Below are 18,354 nucleotides of genomic sequence, written 5' to 3'. Positions count from 1 at the left end.
TGATGAGGTAGAAGGGTGGGATAGGGAGGGTGGAAGGGACGGATACGCAAGAGGGAAGAGATATGGGGATATATGTGTATGTATAACTGATTCACTTTGTTATAAAGCAGAAACTAACACACCATTGTAAAGCAATTATATTCCAATAAAAATGTAAAAAAATTGGAAATAAATTAATTAATTAAATGATGAGTGATGCACATATACACACTAAGACAAAGTGTTGATAATTTGATTCTTTGGAATGAAATGTGTACATAGTCATTAAATTTCTACAATTAGAAATTCCCAGGACTTCCCTGGTGGCTCAATGGTTAAGAACCTGCCTGCCAATGCCGGGGACACGGGTTTGAGTCCTGGTTCGGGAAGATTCCACATGCCATGGAGCAACTAAGCCCGTGCACCACAACAACTGAGCCTACGCTCTAGGGCCCACGAGCCACAACTACTGAAACCTGCATGCCTAAAACCCATGCTCTGCAACAAGAGGAGCCACCACAATGAGAAGCCCGCGCACTGCAAGAAAGAGTAGCCCCTGCTCGCCACAACTAGAGAAAGCCCACACCCAGCAATGAAGACCCAACACAGCCAAAAATAAAAATTATTTAATTAATTTAAAATATCACTTAAAAAAAAAAGAAATTCCCTATTGGATTTTCACTTCAGACCATTTTAATAATACTTTATGCCATGATGAAATTAAAAGTTCTCTCTTTAACATGTTTAAATCCCTAATTTATTTAAGCCCTCAATGTCTATACAGGATTTTAAAAAATTATGTAAAATATCTTTAAAAAAACTGAAAAGATCTCAGTTCTACTTCCACAATTAGAGCCTGCTCCATCCTAGCTAATTTACTGAACTATCTTCTTCATAACAACAAATTCGTAACTCCACTACCTCCTTCCTATGGTGTTTATTGAGAAAAAAGTTGCAAATAGTATTCATTATTTTATTTAAGAAATGTTTATTTGCCTACTATGTACCCCTCAGTTCTAGACAGTGGGGATACAACAAATAAGAAAAAAAATAGACAAATCATTGCCTACATGGAGTTTATATTTTAACGAAAAAATTTAGGAAAATAAATAGGCCAATGACAAAATATAGCATGAAGTAATAAAATTGCCAAGAGGAAAAATAGAGCACGGTAAAAGCATAGAAAATTTTGGTGATGGAATCTCTGAGGAAGTGAAATTTGGTCAAATCCAGTAAGTCCCCTACATACGAAACTTTAAGTTGCAAACTTTCAAAGATGAGAACGTGTGTCTGCATATCCAATCAATAAGTTAGTTCACGTGTCTGGCATACATGTCACATATGTGCATCCTCTACAAGTGATTGTGCTGTTGTGTACTTTACTGTGAGTACTGTATAGAATACAGTAGCACAGTATTCTTTTTTAAAGCCCAGAATGTCCGGAAGCAAGCGTAAAAGCAGCAGTGATGTAGCTGGTGCTGCTAAGAAGCACCAGGAATTGGAGGCCCAGAGGAAGGACAAAGAGAGACAAAAGGAAGAGGAAGTAACTGAAGAACCAAAGAGATTCATGACACAGGAAATGGCAAGGGAATTTTATCTGAAGAAGCACTGTTAGTTTTTGAGGTACAGGACCCGAACGTAGAACGGTACACGAATGTTGCAGCAGCCGTTCAGAATGCAATCCAGTGCTACTGTGTCATCTATGATGAGAAAGAAAAGAGCTACTACCCAGACAATGTAAAACTGATCACCAGGAAAATTCCAGGCCTAATTGGGATCACTTGTGAATTCTGCCAAATGTTTAAGGAAGGAATAATGTCAAATATACACAAAATTTTCAGTGGACAGTAGAATGAGAAAGCTCCTAATTTGTTTTATGAGACAAATATAAACTTGATATCAAAATCTGAGAATATTGTAAAAAAGGAAAATTGTAGTCCAGTCTCTCTAATGAACATAAATGAAGCAATACTAAACAAAATACTAGCAGAGTCAAGAGAAAAATAAAACTCAGCAAGGGTATTTTTCCAGGAAGGAAAATTTGGGTATTTTTTTCACCATGTTAACAAAATAAAGGAAATACAATATCCATTCATGGAAAATCTCTTGCAAAGTAAGAGTAAAAAAAAAATCTTCCTTAACTGAATAAAAATATCTGCAAAAAGCTTGGAGCAAATGTTGTATTTGATATTTGCTGAAAACTTTCCTCTGAGATTGGGCAATTCCATATAATTGACATTTTGAAAGCTAAAGTTTCCCTCTGAAATTAGAACAAGATAAGGATGTCTACTTATCACCCTTTCTATTCAGCATTTTTGGTGATCATAAACCATGCAGTAAGACATGAAAAAAATACACAGAAGGACTACAATGGAAGAAAAATTATTTTATGGCTTTCAGATGGAATTATTAAACACAAACAACATTTAACTGAATCTATAGATAAATGTTTTAAAACAACGTGCTGGGCTTCCCTGGTGGTGCAGTAGTTGAGAGTCCGCCTGCCGATGCAGGGGACACAGGTTCGTGCCCTGGTCTGGGAAGATCCCACATGCCGCGGAGAGGCTAGGCCCATGAGCCATGGCCGCTGACCCTGTGCGTCCGGAGCCTGTGCTCCGCAATGGGAGAGGCCACAGCAGTGAGAGGCCCGCGTACCGCAAAAAACAAAAAACAAAAAACAAAACCAACGTGTTACCTTAATAAGGTTGCTAGAATGAAGGTAGCTAGAAAACAATATTTTAGAAAATACCATTTACAATAAAGTCCGCATAGTAAAATAGCTAGTAATAAACCTAATAAAAGATGTGAAAAATTCTTATGCAAAACTTTATAAAACACTTCTGAGAGAAATTAAAGAAAATGTAAGTAAATGTTTATGGACTGGAAGACTCAATTGGTCTGTAGATTTGATACAATCTTAATAAAAATCTCAAGATGGAGGTGTGTGTGTCTGTGTGTGTGTGTAATTTGACAAGTTGATTCTCACATATATATACATTGAAAGAACCAAGATTAATTAGACAGGATTATAAAAGAAAAACATAGCAAAAAACTTGCTCTGCTAGATGTCAATTTACAGTTACAGTAATTAAGACAATGAGGTTGAAGGGCAAGAACAGGCAGATCAATGGTACAGATTACGGGCCTGGCATATATGAATGACTGATTTATGAAAAGGTACAAAAGAGCTGAGCAGTGGAAGAAACATTAAAAGTGTGGCTTAGACAATAGGCTAGCCAATAGACAACAAATACTGAACATCAACCCCTACTCAAGTTATGTGCAAAAATGAAATGCAGGTGCATTGTAGATCTAAATATGAAAGGAAATCAATAACGTTTCTTGATGATAGTACAGAGAAGCATCATTATTCCCTCACTGCAGTAAAATAGTCCTAAAAAATACTAATCATAAAAGAAAAGATTGTTAAATTAGATCACAGTATGAGTAGAACTTTGGGTCACAAAAAAGACACAAATACAGACTGAAAAAGCAAACCACAGAATGAAAGGTGTTTATAATACACGTAACTTACAACAGGCTTAGGTCCTGAGTATATGAAACATTTCAACCAATAAGAAAACAATCCAATAGGAAAATGGGCAAGAGGCTTAAGCAGTGCTTCACAGAAAAGAATATCAAAATGGTCATAAACCTATGAAAGGGGTCATTAGTAGTCAGGAATATAGAAATTAAAACCAAAATAAAACACACTACAAGCCAAAGTGCCTCAAATTAAACAGACTGACAATGACAATGTTGTCAAGAATTTAGACTAATAGCAACATTCATTCATTGCTGGTGGCAGTGTAAACTGGTATAAACACTTTGGAAATAGTTTAGTATTATATCAGTTGTTAGGCCATAATAATGTTATGTATCAAACAACCAAAAAAACCTCAATGAAACATACCAAAGAGCACTGACACGGCTCACACATCTACATGGGTCTCAGTTGATCCAGACTAGCCACTCTGCTGAGTCGTTGTGATGGACCAGGGCTCAATCCCTGTCTGCAGATCAGTTAGGAATCATTTGGTCTGGGCTGGGCTTGCCTGGAACTGTTCATCTAGCTGGGGTCCAGTTCTATTGGCTCTCCTCTTTCTGGAGTGTTATCTTTCCTACTGGAATTTATCTTTGTCCAGTGAGATCTGTAGTGAGGGAAGATTTAAGTCTGACTACATTATAAGCAAATAGCAATTTGAGTTGGCTGGATATAGTTGTTTGAAGAAAATGTAATCTCTGTTCTGTAGAGTTATTAAAATATTTGAGAGATTTGCAGAAAAGGCAGGAAAAGGAGTGGAGATTAATCATTCTAATTTCTGTAAAAGAATGTTAGATACTTGGTTCTTTCCTCTCTCCTCTCAAAGAGGAATAAATATTATTTTCTTTTTCTCCCCCAATTTCTTCCCTCCTCCCCACCATTTACCCATCTCCAAGACTGCCTTCTGGTTTTCTAAGTGTTTTTCACACATTTTATCCCTTACACTGAGCTATTGTGCTTATTCATTTCATCGCAATTATCAAAGTTTATAACTACAGCTACAGTTTTTCAGGGCTAATTTTCTTCGAGGTCCTTTTCTCAGTCTTCCTAGGAAAGATGAAGAAAGTGGGAGGAAGGTGAGAGTTGTTGATAAACCTGATTTTTATTCTGTCTTCTGAAGTCTGAGGTGTTAATTTTGTCTTTTCTTTTAATCTAGGTAATGATAATGGGTTGTTTTTCAACATTGTTGCGGCTTCATTAATATGTATGTTGTCTGCTGTCATTTCTTTTTCATTCAAGTGGTACTGTGAAGCTAACTTTTTGAGACTCTGTCCTGCTTCAGGCCTAACTTTGACTTTCTTTTTCTACTCTCATGTTTTCTCTCCATTTGCCATGCCCCCTGTGCTTTACATCTCAGTGCAGCGCCTGGCTTTTCTGTTCACTGCTCTAGCATTATTCTACCATGTATTTTGGTTTTATGATTGGTCATATCTCATCAATTTCATGTTTATGAAAACTATCTAGTGAAGTTTAACAATAGTAATTCCCAATTATGTATTTATGGTATTCAATTAATATTAGTGCTTATCCTGTGTCAGTCACTGTCCTAAGACCATCTTGCACACCAGTTGTATGACCCAGTGTTCCTGCCTCACGTGAGTGAAGGATTTGGGGATATGGACACTGAAACACTGATATGCACCTTTACTGGGTAGCTGGCACCCAAGCTCAGCCTGTGCCCCCATAAGGCTGCCCTCATAGTCACAAAAGTCCCCACTGTCCCAGACCTTCTGTAATAGTAGTGTGACAAGGTTCTCTCTCTTAGAACACTTTCTGCAGTACATCCGGCAGGGATCTAGTGCTTGCACCCCTTTTGGTGTAACGCCGAGAGCATAGAGTTTTCACATATCATTCAGCCAAGCGTCTGCCTTTAAATTTTCTCAATGAAGTTTCCTTTGTGCTTATACCACACTTAAGAGATGTTTGCTTTCACCTACAACTCCAAAACGTGGAACAGAACAAAAGAATTCCTGTCTTCGTGGATCCTCGGTGAGTTAGAGATACTAGGTAAATAGAGATCAAATTTATTTTAGCCCTCAGGTAGCATTTTGGTTATGACTTTTTGCCTGGTAAACTCCATTGGTTTGGATACTTTTGGCTTATTTCCATCCTAGTCCCCTTAACAACTTGGCTCTGTTCCATGGCCACAGATGGTACCTCCTGACAAGTCATTCACCTTGTGCACCCATAGGCACTGGAAGAAGGAAGTTAAGAAAGTAAATAGATTAGCCTAAACTCACAAAACTACTGAAGAACAAAATACCCTCAGGCAATAGGCAGTACCGTCACCTCTCTCCCTGGCAAGTGGCAGCAAGTATTTGACTCATTGCTTCAGTGTAATTTCCCTTTTTCTTTCCTACCTAATTTATAGGAATCATAAATGAGAGGAGGCAAAAGGGGTTCTAAAACTTTGACATATAGAAACTGATAATGAATTTTTTATTATTTATTATAATGCTATAATTTTCCAGTATAATTTCCTAGCCAAAATAATAAGCATAGAATGGATGAGATTAACCATATGTTTTTATGGTTAACCAAAAATTTTATTAGGAAGAACTAAGATATTCATTTCTTTATTCACTCATTAAACACAAATTTTGAGGCGGATCAACTGGATAAGCCAAAATTTTAAGCATTGGGATAGTGTAGAGTGAAGAGGTGGTGGTACGGGTGGGTGAGAATTCAAAGATCAACAAGACATATTCCCTAACCTCAGGGAGTTCATAGCTTAGTTTGAGGTGCAGAGAAGTGTGATAAGTGCTGTAATGGGATATGTATTCCAGGCCTAGGACACCCTCCACTGATTCTGGTCCTCTCAGGTTAACAGGATAAACATAGTAACAACAAAGACCAATATAGCTTATAAATTTTTAAGGTAGGGCTTCCCTGGTGGCACAGTGGTTGAGAGTCCGCCTGCCGATGCAGGGGACGCGGGTTCGTGCCCTGGTCCGCGAAGATCCCACATGCCGCGGAGCGGCTGGGCCCGTGAGCCATGGTCGCTGGGCCTGCGCGTCCGGAGCCTGTGCTCCGCAACGGGAGAGGCCGCAGCAGTGAGGCCCGCGTACCGCAAAAAAAAAAAAAAAAAAAAAAATTTTTAAGGTAAAATATTGATTGGCAGATACTCATCCACAGCATGAGCGTCTCCTGCAGCTCCAAGTAGTAAGTTTTGGAGACATTTGCAATAAAGCCCATCCCTAGACTATGCTAACAACCTATAATCCATGAAACAGTACTGATGTGTCTCTTGGCATCTTGTGTTTTACAGCACCAAACTATCAGCAAGGACAACTTTTCATCTGGTAGTGTGTAGTCCTGCCACCAGCCATTAGATATGTTATATTAGACAACTTCATGACCTTCTTATATCCTTTCTCCACCACGAAGGCTAAGGCCACCCAAAGATTGCATTTATAAGCAAGCAAAGATTGTATTTATAAGCAAGGAAAATATGAAGAGTCCCAATTCTGATTATCTATCTACCTATCCCTCAATCATTAAAATATCTGTTAAGAATTATAAGATAAAAATAGAACACAGGATGTTTAAGTATAGTTTTAAGCACAGGTAAATAAATAAGGGACACTTAAAAATTATTATTTGTTTTAGAAGTTGCATAAGAGAACATAAGAAAGGAACATGAGAGACAGAGAAAAGTCTACCTACAAGAAGTATAGATGCAGAATTACCATGAAGCTAATGAAGGTTCAGCTTTAAGACCTTCCACTCGCATTGGACCACCCAGGGCCTCGAGAGGGACCTAGAAATGCGTTCACTTCATCCTACGTAAAATTCGCAAAGTTACGATTTTTTTAGCAGCAATTGATTAAGACTGCTCTCTTTTTCTATTCCGACCACATCCCTCAAACATTTTTTGATGCTTTGAATGACTTTGGAGTGGTTTCGGAAATTTGGGAGCTCTGACTAACGGGAAGTTGAGCTGGAGATAGTAGATTACGTTTGCATGGGTCCCAAGCACCTCTATGTGTACATAAGTCCCTGCTAACCTTCCCAGTGTAGGATTGTCCAGGAATACTCTAGACCACACTGACAGCGCTGCTCACCTACTATTGTGGATGAAGATGTTGCAGAATTTGCAAGCAAATTAATCTCATTGGAAAAAATGATGCCTGAACAATACTTGAAAATGCTGACCACTTTGGTACTTTGTAGCAGTTATGTTTTCTTTTGGGTTCTCTCATAGTGTAATAATTTTAAACACACATGCCAATTTGAGTTGTTCTTACAGTCAGTTTCTTAAGTATAAAGAGGTGGTCTGCCCATGATAAAGCTGTACAAGCTTTGCAGCAATGGGTAAAATGACATTTTAGGGGCACTAAAATATATTGAGAAGCTTTGAAAGAGAATTCCATATACAAATAATTTGCGAAATGTTTATTTTAAAAGTTTATAAATTTTGATGATAACATTTTAACTGTTGTTTAATTTAAAAAGGCATCTTACAACTTTTCAGTATAATAAGTGAGAAAGTATAGACTCCTGATTTGATGTATACAAAATGTACTTTCTTGTTCCTGAGTTGAGGGAAAATTCAGAAAAAAAAAAAAAAAAACTAATGGCATATGAAGTAAAAGGGACAGAGATGGATATTAAAATCAAAAAGAAATTATTCTAACATAAAAGGGTTAAATTTTAACACAAACATTTCAAAACATTTCCAGGGCACTAACTCCATAAGAGAAAGATAAATGTTGAACAGAAATAATGACTAGAGCCTTGGATGTTTGCTAGTCCATTTAATGGAGTGGTGTGGATCGTATGAACACAGAAAAAGACTGAAATTTTTTGCTGCTTTGATATGAAATTCTGGTATAAAGTTATCATAAGCATTATAATATGTCCAGTAAACAAAGATACCAAAGACAAACTGGTAAACAAATGCCTTCAATTCCGAGTATTTGAGATTAGTTACTGTTCAAGAAACGCTGAAACCTTAATGCTAACATGGGAAAGAAACTTGATAGAGATTTTGAAACATGACCTCAATCTTTAAAATGTATAAGACAATACCAAATACTGGTTCTGAAGCTGAAATAACTTTCCTAGACTTTCAGTAAAACAAATAACATTAAAAAAAAAATTCAAGTTCTATTGACAGTAATAGAGACATGTGATATAGACCTCTGGTCCAAGGGAGTCAGTGCACTAACCCACAACCAAAAGGCTGGCCTGTTTAGCAGGTTTCCTACAGGAGCTATGGTGGATCAGCCATGTTCTAGACACTCAGCCTCAACTTACTCTTGTTCTATGTTCACCAGGCAAGCCATTTTATTATCTGAATTTGGTTTTCCAGATTTTCATACAATGAAGAAACTGTGCTGACCAACTCACAAGGGGACTTCAAGATCACAGTTCACATTTAATAAATTGTCATCCTGATTTATCATTCTTTTATGAATTTGAATTTGTCATTCTTTTTTGAATTTGGTTAACATGAGTCAGTGAAAGAAATTCAGTTTCTTCTTACATGAGTCTGGTTGTTAATGGTGTAGGTTCCGCATCCAGATTGCCTGGATTAGACTCCCAGCTTCTGTATTCATTAGCTGTGTGGCCTTAGGTAAATTTCTTACCTGTCTTTGCCTTAATTTACTCGTGTGTATAACGGAAGAGAGTAGTACTCACCATATGAAAATATTTGGAGAAAATAAGTAAACACGTGTAAAATGCTTGGAAGCACCTGGTTTAGTGGCACTGGAAACACATTAGCTATTTTGATTATCATTATCCTTGATTCAGCCATAGAAGGACCCGGGTTCTGGAGTCAGAACGCCTGGATTTGTTTTACAGCTTTGTCTATAACTGACCCTGAGCAAGGACTACACAGTCCTTTCTATGTCTTGGTCGCCTCAGCTATAAATGGATTTAAACATTGTTTGGTGATCAAGTAATATAATATATTTAGAAGTCTAAGAACAGTGACTGGGCCATAGTAAGCACTAGCTACTGTCTTGTTATTAAACACACATTTGTTTAATATGCACGAACTGCACCTACAAAGAGGCTTAACTATAACCCCTGCCTGATCGAAGAGGCCATGTCAGAGGAGAGATACGTGTGTTAACAACAGGGTGAAATAAATGCTCTAACTACAAAAGAAAGAATTGGGTGAAATTGATCACTGAGGAGTAAATACAGTGAAGAATAAGTTGAAGCAAAGTGTTTAGTTTTGAAATTTTATTTTCATAGCCCCTCAGAGTATTTATATTTCCTAAGACAGACAAATAAGGAAGGAGCCAAATGAATAAATCACAAATCTTGTATTTTTAGTCATTCATTAAACTGAATCACACCAATTTACAGGAGTGGAAATCTACATCTAATGTAATTAAAAATGCTGAGATTAAAGCAAGTTTGGTAAATGTCCGTATGTAAAGTTATGAGTTGCCTGGAAGGAGACTCAGCTCTAACTAAAATTCTGTGTCTCTCATTATTAGTTCGTCCCTCCATCTGTGGACACATTGATTTCCTCACCTGCTAAGTGGAGCTGATGATACTTACGCTCCCTACACATTTCAAAGGATTGTTGCAAGGGTTAAATAAGATAACGGACATACATACGCTCTAAACATTGTTTAGCATGTTATATGTGAAAAGGCATTATTGTTATATATGAGAGTATATCATCCTTCAGAAAATCATGTAAAAAATGGAAATTCCTCAAACTGTAGACCAGGGCATTGCCAGGTGTGGCTGCTCGTAACATTTGAGTTAGTTAATACCTAAAACCAGTTCAAGAGAGTAATTTCTGCTGCCTTAAGGGTCACATTAAACCAAATTTTAGGAGATTCTATTCATTGTTCAGCCCTGAGCTATGACAACACATGAAAGAAATACATTTCCCCAAACATGCTAATTTTTTTTCTATAAATTGTATTGAAGTCAATTTAAAATTTCTTCCAACCACAGATTACTTATATTTTTAGAATTAGAATTTCATATAATATACTATAATTATATATTATTATATAATATATGGAATATATAATTCTAATTATTCACATTGTATGTGGCTATTCTAATTGTAGAACACACACACACACACACACACACATTGTACTACTCATCAAATGCTAGGATGAAACGCTATTTATCCAGACTTTTACAAAAGCACCTCTTTATCTCTGTTCCTTTTTATCGTGTTCATTGAGATCACATGAATCTAAGACCTGAATCCAATACACCTGTGTATGTGTCCCTCTATTTTTATGAGGCTTGAATATTAGATGGTGGCATAACTGAAAAAACGTTTCCAGAACATCTTTTCTTTTTTTGTACATTATCACTATTGTACTTATTTTCCCCTTTCAATTTTAACGAATTATTTCATATGATGTTTGTTTCACATTTTACCAGTAATATCAAACTTGCTGCTGTACAGCTTACATAGTCAATCTGATAATATTAGAATAGGTTTCCCTAGCTTTTTATTATAATTTCCACAATATGGATAAATTGTTTATGTACTGATATGGACATTAGGATTGATAAGAATATACTGTTATATGAATATGCTCTGTTATTATTAAACAGTTAATAATAACTGGGTAAACAGTTCCACCTCTATTCCACAATTATTTTTTGCTTTGTAAAATTTGGGTTTAAATTTAACTCCACTAATTTATTAGAAAGACAGTAATTCTCTCTGGCATCATTATTTTTCCATGATAAAATCTGTAGACAGCGATTTGAAAAAGTGTAATGATCTTGCCAAATACGGGAAATACTTTTAAACTATATGTAGGAACTTTAATAAAATTACAATTTATTAAATGTCTAATACTTTTCTACACTATGTTAGACACTGTTTATTAATTCTTTCAACAACCACATGAAGTAAATCTTCTTATCCCAGTTTTACATGTAAGTCCTTGGGACTGAAAATTTGAGCTAAGTAGTTATTAATATTATTAATATCATTCTTTATAGTTGAAGAAAGAAAGGATTCAAGAAGGTTAGTGATTTTCCCAAGTCAGTGAGGGCAGTCCACACTCACTCTAGTTTCACAGGCTCCTAGTCATCTATGCTCTAAGTAGGGCACTAAGATTTTATCTCTCAGTTAGCAACCATTTATTATGAACTTGCTGCATCTAGAACCCCTGGTATACAGATTTCGTTTTCAGAAGAACTGCATTCATTGAATTCATGGCAAAACTACTTATGTCGTAACAGATCTATACTCCTATAGGAAAAAGAAAACACACACGCACACTTCTAATCTCAAATCCACATCACATAAGAAAATTCAACTCCATCTAGGGCTTTGTAACCAAAGCAAAGGTTGAAGGATCTTCCTGGACTTTTTGAGATTAGCTCTGATCCACACTCCCACATCATTCCATTACCAGAAAAATCTCAGTTACAGATGTAGATACAAGAAAGATGAAGTTATGATGTTAATTAGAATATAGGTGTTCAGTGGATAGAAAGTCTGTTTATATGGAAGGGATACAGATTTTTTAAAAAAGTTTAGTTGTGCTGCATTCTATCTACTAATTTTAGCTCCTCCAAGACCATTGGAGGTAGTGTAAGGAAATCTACTCTGCTATTGCCTATGTTGGCTAATAAGAAACTTACTCAAAAGGTCAATAAAAAGGGTAATAAAGAGGTTAATAAAAATCTTTCATTTTAAAGTCAGAATAAAGCCTATAATATTAATTTTTTCTAAGGTTTTTAAAGAATTTCTATCACAGGTACACTTACATATAGGTGAAAAAATAAAATTTAACAGCAAAAAATAATTTTTTAAGAAATGCTAAATTGACACATTATATGTGGCTATTCTAATTGTACTTCCATTAAATATTTATATGCCATGGAAATAATAAATTGTCTTCTTTTTAAAATATGGCTTTTTAATTGAAAGACAAATGTACAAAGACATTGAAATATTTTATTAATGGCCATCCAATTTCATTGGAAGTTTAGAGCCTTAGTTTTTATTTCTAACTTTCCTCAGCTCAGGAAGATGTAGATTTTCTTGGCAACAGTTGCTGTGTAAAATATTCTGAGATAGAATTTTTTATCATAATTAATAATAGATGAAAATTTCTGAGTTTTTGATGTTCTAAACTCTATGCTGTTTGATTTACGGTGTCTTTATAGTTCTGGTAATGCTCAGCCTCTTCCTGTTGGTATAAGGGTTAGTCCTTTTTTTCTAGATGGGTCTGATATATTTTTCCTTTTTTCCATAGCTTCATGTTTTACTTGTATATATAACTTAAAAAAACAGTTCTGTCATAATGAGATTGGAATACGTTTTCTAAGTTTCTAAGGTGGAATATTTATCACATTCTTCTACAGCTACCAAAGCACTCTTGCAGTCTGCATCCTCGTAACAGAAACACTTCATGGGGGCATCACAACTTTTAAAACTTAGTTCCAAAACAGGCACCCATGCTTGTGGCAATTATCAAAGCTAATACATAAATGTCATTCATTGTGAAAAGTTCAGTACAAGTGCTTGCACAATATTATCACTATGTTATCCTTTTCATTTAAAATTTTTCTGTCCTTCTTTGGGGACATTTGAAATGGAAAGTTGAGATATAGTTTCAATTCATATAGTGCAAACAGGAATTTTTCAAAAATGCTTTCCATAGACAGCAGTCAGAGAGAATGCAATCCCTAGAATGCCTTCTGTTCTTTTCTATGATATTTCTCTATTTTTGAAATATAGGCTTTTGGGTAGGTAGTAACAATATGTTTCTGTTATTCTGTACTCCCTTCCCTTTGTCTTCTCCCTTGCTAGTATCTGCCATCTGACTTCTAATTTGCACCTCAGCAATGGAATAACTCCATTGTTTCGATGCTCAATCCTCAATTTGCACCTACAAAGACATGCAATGTTTGTCAGCTTTATCGTTGAGCTTCCGTGCATTTCGGTGGAAATGGATAATGCTCTCTGCCTATACCGTATGGGGTTAGAGTAAAGGCAGAGCTGTGTGTTTTCAGCCATCTACATCTTAATTCATAGCACTGAAAATTTTGTGAAATATTTTGGTAAAATGATCATGAGTTATTCTAATGAAATCCTGCATGACTGACCACTTTTATTTTTCATCATTATAACAATAAATAGCCACTTATTTTTCTTCTGATAACCTCAGGCAATAGCACGCCTTTGCAAATTCAGCCTCGTAAAAACTATGCTTGGGTGGTCTATGATTACTACTATATATATATATATATATATATATAGTCAGGCAATTCTCAGTTAGTAATTGTTTTTCAAGAATTAGAAAAATGTTTAGTGAGCAAATAGGTTCTTTGCAAACAGCTGCATTTCTGCATGTTTGCTGGGAAATAAAAAATTATGCCCACTGTAAATTGAGGCATTTCCATTCTCAAAATGAGGTAATTGCTTTCCTCGAAGACTGAATTTGCAAAGCATGCACTACAGTTCCTGATACACAACTGTACTTTTTTGTTGCCTTCCTAAGAACAGCTATTTCACATCAGTATTTTCGAAATGAACCCTTTCAGGGAAAGCTGTGTCAGTCTCGAAAATCAAAGTTACATAGTTAAAGGCCATAAAGAGATAAAATGCAATGTTTCCTTTTTCCTAGTTTAAAGAAGTAAAGGACTCGATGTTGTAGCTTAGCACAGAAAATCTGATTAAAAAACTAAAATTAATTTTAAGGAAAGCATGGGCCCCACCCTGAATAAAACCATGTCTTTACAAAGTATATGTACCTGAATCACCCTAATGGGAAGTAAACAGTGATGTGTGTATGTGTGTGTGTGTGTGTGTGTGTGTGTGTGTGTGTCTGTGTGTGTGTGTATGTTTAAATCCACCAGAAAAAAACCCAGTTTGTTTAAGCATAAAGTACAGTCCAGTAACTTGACAGTCTGAAGACATAGTTACAATTCTATACATCTAGTAAAATCTCTTTTCACCTCTTTTTTTAGTATAACTTTAGATGCGATCAAACAACAACTAGCAAGTGGTAGCGGAGAGAGTGAGAAAAAGAGAAGGAAAGAAACCCACCATGTCCCCCACTGCAGTTTTTCTTGCCTGGGACAAGAGCAGTGGGAAGAAGAACATTTAAGTTGGATAAAAGATGGAAGTGTTCACTGGATGAAAAATTTTAATTACCGAAATGGGCTTTTATGGCTAAACAGGGATAGAAAAGCTACTGGAGATGCTCAAAATTTTGACAAAAAGTCGGGGGGAAAGTCTACAGCATAGGGTCTGAAAGGACAGTAGGATTAAAAAAAAATTTTTTTTTTCCTTTTTGCCATCTATACACTCAACGTTTTTCAATAACATGTTTAGATCACACTGCCCCATTTCAGTCTTGCTCTGCCCCTGCGGCTGGGCCTTCACATGGCTATTCATCCTCTTTTATTTTGAATCTTTCTGTGATTCTGCGTTTCCTCCCCATTTTACCTTTAAACTAGATCACATGCTTCTTGTGAGCGCTTATACCTCACTTCCCACAGCATCTTCCCTAAGTATAGCACCATGCTTTCACCAATGAATACAGGGTAAGGAGGAACTGTGGCCGAGCAGTCACTGCTGTGGGCGTCCCACCATTTATTTTCTTTTATTTAATTTCTATTTTATATTGGAGTATAGTTGATTTACAATGTTGTGTTAGTTTCAGGTGTACAGCAAAGTGATTCAGTTATACATATACATATTTCTATTCTTTTTCAAATTCTTTTCCCGTTTAGGTTATGACAGAATATTGAGTAGAGTTCCCTGTGCTACACAGTAGGTCTTTGTTAATTATCTATTTTATATATAGTAGTGTGTATGTGTTAATCCCCAACTCCTAATTTATCCCTCCCTTCAACATTTTCCCTTTGGTAACCATAAATTTGTTTTCGAAGTCTGTGAGTCTGTTTCTGTTTTGTAAATAAGTTCATTTCTATCATGTTTTTTTCAGATTTCACATATAAATGATATCATATGTCCCATCATTTATTTTCTTTGTTATAGAAAGCTACCGCCCTCCTGCCCTTAACACCATGACCCAGAAATTCTCCATGGCAAACTTTGTTAAAAGTTTCTGAGAACCAGGTACTGTCAACAAAGGAAACTAACTGCTTATTTTTCTCCTTAAATCTGGTGGCTAAAGTTGCTCAAGAGCATATTTTATATTATCAAGTAAATATACAATAATGCCAACAGCTAATACTTAATGAGTATTATTCACCTGCCAGTAATCACAAAAAGTGTTTTCCATGCATTATCTCATTTAATCCTGAGAGCAGGGCTTTGTAGTAGATATGTTTCCCCTCATTTCAAGGATGAGGCCCAAAGAGGTTTGAAGACATGCCAAAAGCCAAATATCCAGAGATATGAGTCTGGATCCAGAGACTGAACTCTTAACCACTAGGTTCTACTATTTCTCAGTGAGAACACATTTTAAAGAGAGTAGAACTTGATGGAAACAGAAATATAGTTTATGTTTTCCACCATGAATCAAGGATCTTCTCTGAAACCCAGAAAAACTAAAAGTTTTTTGACACTGTGGGCCTGGTGTCACCACTCCATAAGAGGAATTTAGCCTAAAGTTGAAAAAAAATCTTCCAGGCATAAAGGAGCGCTTGAGGTCACTTGCACGACCAGAGAGAGCCCTATAAGCCCTATTCTTCCCTGTTCTGCTGGGGATTTCATTCGCTTTGTAGCATCTGTGTGGAAAGAATCCTTACCCTTATTTAACCAATGAGGAAACAAAAGCAAAAGTATTAATAAATCCAGCAAAATTCACAACCTCAGGATCTGAGCTGCTGAGTTTCTAATGTCTGGCATTTTAGAGCATTGGGCAAGAAATCTCAACCTCTCTGTGTGACCTAATTTATTAAAACACATGCAAAATTAAATGGTTGGCCAATTTAATGAAGCATGAGAGATCCCCTACCACCTACAGAATACTGCAAAAGGTTTCCTTAAACACGTTCTTTATTCAGTTAATTCAGGATATATTTACAGGACCTCCCCAGTGAGCGAAGCATTGCAACTCTGAGGTGGAGGGAAGATAAACACAGGACACAGAAAAATCCTCATAGCAAAGCTTTGGAGGATGCTCTGACCTATTTCACGTTGACTCGGTCTACTACTCACACAGCATCACTGTCCTTATGAATTTATTAATAGTTTATATAGATATGCTGTTATGTCAGGGAATGTATAGAGTGATGTAGACAGAAACTGACTCTGCCCTCAAGGGGCTTTCAATGTAGGATAACTTAGGTCATATACACCCCCTTCTCTAGTTTAAAATAAATATTAAAAACACTCAATTTGGATGAATTAGTTTGCTTACTCATAACTCAGTTATATTTTGCCACTGAGTATCTGCAAAACAACTTTAATAGAATCTACCATTATTGAGTATAGCATACAGAATGCTGTCCCAAATTTATGTTCTAAGCATAAATGTGCATTGCTGGCTTTAAATATTTTTATTGTCTTTTATGCAGTATTTCCAAGTAAATTTTTAAAACACGTATGACTTTCAGTGAAAATGTGTATGTGTTACTTAAAAATGTTATTGAATTAAAACTAAGGTAGCTTGATTATTATAATATGATGTTTCTAAAGATTCCTTTTCTGTAACACACAAACTAATCAACTTCCTTGCTGTTAGTTCCCTTTTATGAGAAATAGGCAGAAGTTGAAAATTTATTATATAAAGAATATTTAAATCTGCGTTTCTGATAACTGCTTGTATTTTAAATTTAATGCATGCAGTAGTTAGAAGCACAAATAGGTCAATTTAAAAAGTGAATGTTTTTTGAAGTTCCTTTGTAAAAGAAAAGGCAGACACAATTTCTGGAGAATTTAACCCAAAGTTATCTTCATCGAAGGCCAAAGACTTACTTCATAACACCTAGTATTTATTGTTCCCTCTAATGTCTTAAAAAATATATATCCTGAAGAAAGGAATGATGTCAGGAGCACGGGAAGGGACAGAAAACTTGGCAAAGACAAAAAGCCCAGCTCACGGAAACAGCTTTGCAGAACATGTGGGCCGCAGAGAGGGAGGTGACTTATGGTTGTCGTTTCATATATAAAGACGGCATGAGAGAAAGGTGACAGGAATAGAGGTGACATCAAGCAAGTGTCAAAAAATACTTGATGTCTCTTCTCTCCAGAATCGGGCCCCCCGAAATCAGGAATTCTTTATTTTCATTGTAATCAGGCTACATGCTACAAATAGAGAGCTCATCAGCATTTGGGAATCCATTCAGCAAATGTCACCATCTGAAATCAAGGCAAGTAAGAATCAACATAAAATGGATAAACTTGACCATCTGCAGAAGTAACTCATCTTGAATAGATTGCTGATGAGAAACATGGGATTCCCCATTTCCAACTGTTAAGGTTCTTGGGTATCATCCATAAGTCATCAAGGTGAGCATGTCAGAAAGACGTGATTAAAATGTTAAACGAAAGAAAGCCACAATCTGCATAACAATTATATAACACCTTTGGCATGAATGAACACTGCTTTGGATGACAAATAAAATGGCTAGTTAAGAATTTTTCCTCTGTTTTTAGGGGGAAGGCGGCTCTAGACATTTACCTGATCGTTTCTGGTTCTTTAAGCAGAAATATTTTAGAAATGAGAAAAATAATTCCGAGTAGACTTCTATCCTCACCACTCCAATGATAGTTCTTTTGTTCCAGTCGCCAGCGAGTTCCACCTTTGCCAAATCAGTTGTTAAATCTTAACCTAGCTTGGATTCTCATCTGTATTCAGCTTCCTCTCTCCTGAGGCACTCTCTTTTCTGATACTGTGACACAATCCCCTCCAGGTTTCTTTCCATCTCACTGGCTGTTTAATTTTCTTTTCCTT

Source organism: Delphinus delphis, chromosome 11 (assembly GCF_949987515.2).
Source record: "Delphinus delphis chromosome 11, mDelDel1.2, whole genome shotgun sequence".
NCBI lineage: Eukaryota > Metazoa > Chordata > Mammalia > Artiodactyla > Delphinidae > Delphinus > Delphinus delphis.
Note: the sequence above shows the minus strand (reverse complement) of the source record.